The following is an 8,157-nucleotide window of genomic DNA, read 5'->3' as shown; positions in this document are numbered from 1 at the left end:
AAATTTCCTTACAGGGTACTTTTTAAAAAAAAAGTTGTAGAATCATTATGTGTGATCTAACTGATCTAAGTGGAAGTTATTACTTATTAATAATATCTTTAAAATCTTACAATTAAGTATATTATTAGTTAACTATTAACCTAAAGTTTAACATTCTTACTACTATTATATTTAAATATTAAGTTTTGAATGGCGTTCCTTATCAAATCATTTTTTCTAATAACATGCTTAGCATTGCTTAATGTAGTCTCTGTCTTACTAACAAATAACACACTACATTTGTCTTCAACAGAAACCATTTTTTATTATTAGCTACTTTTTTTTTATGATTATTATTAGATTTCTAAAAGAAATGTTTACAAATTTAAAACAAATATAGTTTTGATTTACCTATCTCCTGTAAGCTATAAACTTATGTTGGTTGTAGGAAAGTATGACATTAGCTATATTAGCCAATTTATCTATTATAAAACTTAAGTTAGAATATTATTTAGATAATCTCATACAGAATTTCAGTAATATTATAATTTTACAGTAAGTTATGAACATTTATACAGTTAATTATTTTACCATGAATAATTTTATTAAAAAATTAATTTCAAGTGAAAGTTGGTTTAGCCTCAAATGTGGGCAAAAAAATAAAGATGAAGTTAAACCTAACCCTAAATCATTCACTATATCTACGCAAGGCAGTTATATGGTGCCTAAACAATACTTCTTACTATTACTATTATTTAGTTCGATAAAAGAACATTATTTCATATTTATCCATTTTCAGACATAAGCTAATTATATGAAACCATACTGTAAGTTTTGTTTAAGAGATTCTGTAGAACAACATAATCAGCAAGCAGTGTTGTGAATTATTTGAGTAAAAGTATTCAAATACTTTTTTAAGTATCGAATAACTTTTTAAATACTTTTTTTTTTTTATTAAATACTTATTTGTATTGAATACTTATGGTTTTTTTTTCATCCATTTTATTTTTATTCGAAATATTTGGTTGGGAAAATATTATTGCCTGTTAAGTTGCTACAATAATTGAATAATAGTTTTATTTAATAGTCTGTGTAATGTGTTAGCCAAAGATAACTATGACATTGCTTTAAACAAAAAAATAGATCAATATTTGGGAATAAACACTTTAAATCTTTTACCGACAATTAAAAAAGTAAGAATTACTACTGAGTTTTTAATATTTATAATATTATTTTAATGATTAATCTTATATAGGTATTATACACTTATTTTTAGTAGGTACACATTAGTGTACACACTATGGGCTATCGACATATATTATTACCTTTACATAATATTTGTAAATTACTAATTACTAATTAGTAAAATAAATTGTTTTATGTATTTAAAAAAATATGAATAAAACTGCACAGAATAATAATTATGTGTTATTATCAGTGGCGTAACTATAAAATTCTAGCCGATGTGCAATATTATTTTGTGGCCCCTAAGAATAGTTATATGAATAAAATTAAGCAATTACACATCACATTTATGATGTAAATGAAAAAAACATGTTCTAATGACAATATTTCTACCTGTTTCATGGACGATTTATTTTTATACTCTATACGGGAATAATATTGTAATATCTATGACAGTATGACCAAAAAATAGTATAATATTTATAGATAAAATTCTTCGTAATATAAAATATTATGTTTTTATTGTAATTTATTATTTATTATAAAATAATTTAAAATTATTAACAAAATATAAAATTTTAATAAACATATTTTAAACAAAGTATCAAAATGCATAGGCCTCCTTTTGGACCTTCTAGACCCCAGGCCCCGGTGCAATGCACACCTATGCAACCATGTAGTTACGCCACTGGTTATTATAGCAATAGTAATTTTTTATGTTGTGTTAACATACTAAATCGTATTATCATAATAAAATATAATCAGATCATTGACCTTGATTGGGATTATCGATTGTGTATTCGATTGTAGTATTTTACTAGTATAATTTATACATATATAATATAGCGTTTATTATACACTATAAAATAATAATGTAGTTTATTGTTCGATTTTTGTCGAAATATTATCAATAAAATTAAAAATAGCACTCAAAATTAATTTAGAATACTGGTACGGCCCGCATAACGTTGATATACGTAACGGTGTGTAGCGCACACACACTAATGTTCATTTACATTCGTACACATTAACATGACCCAAATGTACCTGCCACATAATATGCCTAATTCCTACTCCTTAGAAAATGACCGACTGGAACCCGCTTAATATTAACATTTACATAATTAAAATAGGTTTTCATTAAATTCAATACTCCGCTGCCAGACAGGACTTCAGTTGAGTGAATATGTGGGTGGAGCACTGGAGCAACTATTACCAAGAAAAAGATAAGCAAGAGCGATGAACATTTTGAAAATATAATGTTTTTAAAATGCAATAAACATTTACTTAATAAATGAAAATGATGATAAAATCTAAATTTAAACTACTATATATGTCTATATTACATAATTTCAAACCTACTTTAAAAAACCAAAAGTATTCCAAATACTTTTTTAAAGTATTTGAGTAGTATTTTAAATACTTGAAAAAAAATGTATTTATGTATTCACTCAAATACTTTTTAAAAGTATTCTTTACAGCACTGTCAGCAAGTAGTAGTAATAAAGAATAGATATCATACAATGAAATATAGCGAGAATAAATTAAAATTTATACTTGTTTTCTTCCCTTAGAGTAATGTTTTACATAAAGACTTAATGACAGCCGATAGATTACCAATATGTATTGAATTCATTATCGTTTTTAGAAAACTGTAAATAAAACCAATTGGATAATTGTAAAATAAACTGAAAATGCCAATTTCAAAAGACTTACAGTTATTAAAAACACAAAAAAATGTTATGTCAACCATAATAAATAAAAATGTTTTGTAAAATAATTTTTAGTTTGAATAATAATGCAATTTTAATTATATTAAGTGCGATAGCTAAAAAAATCAATGTTAATAACCATTAATTATCTTAATGAAAAATGAGTAAGTAATTAGTACTTATAAATTTATCATACAAATATTATAAAATATTTATTATTTGACAACTCACAAACATTTTAAATTCACTCTTAAAAAAAAAATTATTACTAATTTATTTTCGATTTTTTTAATTACCTACCGGTTACTTGTTAGGTACCCTTTTATTATATTTTGAAGATTGTTTATTTACGAATAAAAATGTAATCATACATAAATTAAAAGAAAATTCAAACATTTTAAATGTTTACAAAATTGTTTAAAACGAAAATTGTATCACAACTAGAAAATGTTTATTTAAATATTTCATGAAAATTTTAAGTCTTTATTTGATTTAAATAATTGTATTTAAGTCTTACTTAATACTTGTATTTGTACATCCATTTTAAATTTTCACTTCTATTTTCAAATTAATCGATTAACAAAACCGAGATTTCAATAATAGACGATTTACTGTCAACTGATTACTTCTCAATACTATTTCATAATATATTATAGGATTTATTTTTTCGAATTATATTTAACTAGGTATAAATTACTTCTTCGTTAATTCGATTTCGAATATCGTGACCAATTATGCAAATGGTATGATTGTTTATAAATACTTACATTTTATGGAATTTATATTTAAGATCAGACACGCTTATGCAAGTCAAAATTTCAATGCGTCTTAAGAGACTATTTAAGATATTTTAGACATGTACCTAAATATTATAATTAAATTTAGTAGGGATCCCTGCCCTACTTTCATCTATATCATTTAAACTTTAAAGTCCCTCCTCATAAGACACGCCAAACATCCATTTCATATTCCTCCATCCTCTATATGCTCTATAACCTCTCATGGGTATGTCATCTCTTGCTAACTTCGACGCTTATTTCTCAATTTTTACTTGGTAAATTACTAATTAGAATTTAAAACTTATGTTACTATAACTTATATTATTATTAAGTATACTCGTATGTACACAGGATACAACATAATATATTATGTATATGTATATTTATATTTTACTTCTTTTATATTACCATAAAAATAATTTCAGTAAATAATTATTAGAATAAATGAATAAATAATTAAATATGTAATAACACGATCACAATAAAAACCTACACATTGTTCCGTTTACAATAAGTGGCACAGACTGAAAGAAAAAAAAACTTTTATCACTATAAAGTTATTGTGTTCATAAAATTATATAGTATATTGTGTTAAATAAAATAAACATTCATTGGTAAAAACATAATTTTAGATCTGCCGTATGTAAGAATTAAAAACCTAATATCTAAAACTATTAAAATATGAATTAACTACTATATAGAAGGTTGCGAATTTATTGATAAATATGAATTTAAAATTGTTAATATAAGTATCTAATCTTTATGAATATTGATCATCACTTATTCCTAGAGCTTATTTTATCACATCAATCGATGACTATAGTAGTTCACTTATAAAATAAAAATATAGGTGACTGGATTACAGTTTACAGTTTATAAGCTTCAAAATCGAATATCCAGTAACTATGCGACGTGTATGTTTGTTTTGATATAGAATCATTTTGTTTTTATATACGTACATGCAGATGCCCGACTCAATACGTTTTTAATGAAGTATAGACATATTTTTACTCAGCGTACTTACTTAATAAGAAATTACTGCAGTGTACAGTAATACAATATCCACTGTCTGCGTTCAACAATATATAAACCTTCGTTGAATAATATCCATTATTAAACATGCAGTCAGAACGGACGAACGATAACTCAATGATACCTATTAGGACACGTTGTAGAGTGATCGGTTTTATAAATTTTGTAAGTATAAAAACGTAATTAAAGTAATTCAAAGATAGGTCCAATTGAAACTTGGATGCTTGATGATAATAATTATTCAATTCATTTACATACATATACATTGTACATATTATGTACACGTGCAAATAATAAATTTTTTTTTTCAGATAATATTCAATGTTTTTGTGTTCTCAATGATAACATTTTTAATATTAATAATATTCAACCAAGAAGGTACGTATTAGCAATTAATTGTAATAGTGACTAGTAAGTTCCCAAAAAATAGATTGAGTTTGATCTGGTTATCACGCTTTATGCATACTACTCGATAATATTTTGAAAACATATGTGTATATGTTTACACAGTTATTTTGCACAAAATCTTCTCTAATAAATTTTTTCTACACATAAACGTTTGGTTTTTATTAAAGTTACATATTGTAAAACTATATGTTGTTTTATACAGTAATACTTTTTGTGTTATTGAATTTTTTTTTTTTTAAAAGATCATTGAATTGAGGGAAGATATTGTCTTTATATATTTTATATCTTAATATTATGATTAACGCATTAACGATTTGTAAAATATATTTTTTAAATATTTTTATAATTATATATCAATCTAGTATGGGCACGAGACCATTTTTTTTTTAAATTTTAAATTTTATTTTTATAATGAAAGTAAATAGAAAATGTAATTTAAATATGAACGGACGAACAGTCATAATTAGTTGTACAATAATTAAATATACAAATATGACTTGTGCTTTCTTTTACTAAAACGATAATTTATATTTTAACAATTGTGCATATTGATTTAAATTTAGTTTAAAATGTATAACTTTATTTTTTTAGAAGAATACATAACGAAAATTGAAAAATTACCAGTGAAATTTATTATAATCGTGATCATAGTCATGATTATCGCGATGCTCTTCGGATTATTATATTCAAACTATAAATTAATGAAAAAATACACAGTAAATAATTGAATTATAAAAAATAATAATGTCGAAAGTTGAAAAAAAAACTATTGACATTTATTTTTATACAATATTTTATAAAATGTATGCATATCTGCAAAATATGTTTAAATTTCTAAAAAAAATTAATTTTTTTTAGCTTTGCTATATTCATAGATGTTATGAACGTAACTTGGAATTCAAAACTAATTTTTTAATTTTTATTGTTAAACTCGACAATGAGAGTAATTTGAGAGCTACATAATTGTCAAAAGAAATTTTAAAAAAAATCATTATTTCTTTTGTTATTTAAGTTTTGTATTCTATTTCTATATTATTATATGTATATTGATTATTGGTACATAATTATTTTTTAATACACATGATACTAAACAAAATATTAATTATCTATACCTTATAATTAGTAATAATGAACAGTGGCGGGTCCAGTAAGGGGGAGGCAACAGGAGCACGTGTGCCACCCCCCCCCCCCCCCCCCGGTCAATAAACTAGCGAAAAATATTGAATTAGTAATTTTTTTATTTATACATAATATAACATATGATTTTAAAAACTAAATAAATAAATATATAATAGTCGGACAGTTGGTGTTGAAATTGTATTCATATATTTTATATTAATTAATATAATAAAATGTATAATTAATTTACTGAAAATATAGATAATGTGTCCCTCCACCCCTTACAAAAGTTCTGGATCCGCCGCTGGTAGTAAGACTAAATTATATTTACGTATAATGAGAATTATGTTTGTATATTTGTTGGACATTAATAAAAAATTTTCTTTTTTAGCCTAGTGATGGAAGAGCGATTAAACAATGGGTGTTTTTCCAACAAGCCTTTATTATATTTTTGGGTATAATCTTTTTACTCTCGTTGATATTTAATCATCATCACTGCTTAGTTGATACTATTTCACATATTGTCTTTACTGTCATATGTATGTTTTTAAATTTCAAATATCATACAATTAAATAATTTGAATATTAAATTTTTACAGTATTAATTGAGTTATTTATTGTCCGAGAGTTCCAAAGCCAATTCGAATCTGGTGCAGTAAATCAGCCTCCAAGTGCTTAAGTTTTGCCATACCATTGATGACAACATAAAGATTTTTTAAACCAAACATAAATATGTTATAATGCTTATCAATTATAATCATTGAGTTCATATTTAATATTTATTTATTAATTATTAAGTATTAAACGGGCAATTAACGACGTAATAAGCACGAACCAAGATATATATCTATATGAAGATATGTATATGATATATGTACATATATTTTTATAAATTAATTTTTGGGGGGGATATATATCGGTGGTGTTACGAGGGCACTTTCGTGGGCAGTCCTTATATTAATAACTTAATTATAGTTATATAATATGTAATTACAACGTTTTTTCAGCATAGTGTATAGATAATATAAATAAATGATTTTGTGCTATACCTAATATTATTTTAAATTTAAATTTTCGGGCAAAACTGATTATAAACATCATCGATTAACAGCAGCTATATAGTTTATTTATTTAATTATTTTTGGACCATATCTGATATGTACGTCGACATACGGAATCGGGATTAACGGTGTCGCGTCGTGTATAACTCACTAATCATTATAACGCAATAAGGCTGTAGTTTTTGAAGATACATATACATATACAGTATACATATTGTATACTAGCTGCCCGTCCGGAAGAAATTATTTTTTTATAATTTAATTTAAAAACATATGACTATTTTTTGGCTATACAAATAATATAATATAAATTAGGTACATAATATTGTAGTTATTATTGCTAATTTCTGAAAATTATATATCCTACGTTTTGAATTCAACCACTGGAGTGGTAAATTTTATTCTTTTTATTATAGAATGGAGATAAGGTAGAAAAAATGTAACAATAAATTATTTGTTCAATGAATAATATATATTTCAAATGGAAAAATATAAGTGCAAACAAATAAATAATTAATAATAATAATAACAATAATAAATAAACAAACAAATATCTATATATATAATTATTATTATTATTAAGAGAGGAAGCGATAAGGTCAGAGACGATCAAAACCGATTTCCTTCGTATCCAAAATCAGGTTAAATTCTTATATATATATATATATATAGATAGATAGATAGATAGATAGATAGATAGAAGATAAAATAAATATAAAACATGATTGATTTAAAATAGACTTTTTTTATGAAACATTTTTTTTTTATTTATTAATTTTTTTGTTTCGACAAATGTTTTGTTTTTAACAAATAAAGTTAAAGTTTAAAGTTGTGGTTTACATTAAATGTTATTTTTGAGTATATAGATAGTAAAAGATAGTA

The sequence above is a fragment of the Rhopalosiphum padi genome, chromosome 3 (assembly GCF_020882245.1).
Source record: "Rhopalosiphum padi isolate XX-2018 chromosome 3, ASM2088224v1, whole genome shotgun sequence".
NCBI classification, from domain to species: Eukaryota; Metazoa; Arthropoda; class Insecta; order Hemiptera; family Aphididae; genus Rhopalosiphum; species Rhopalosiphum padi.
Note: the sequence above shows the minus strand (reverse complement) of the source record.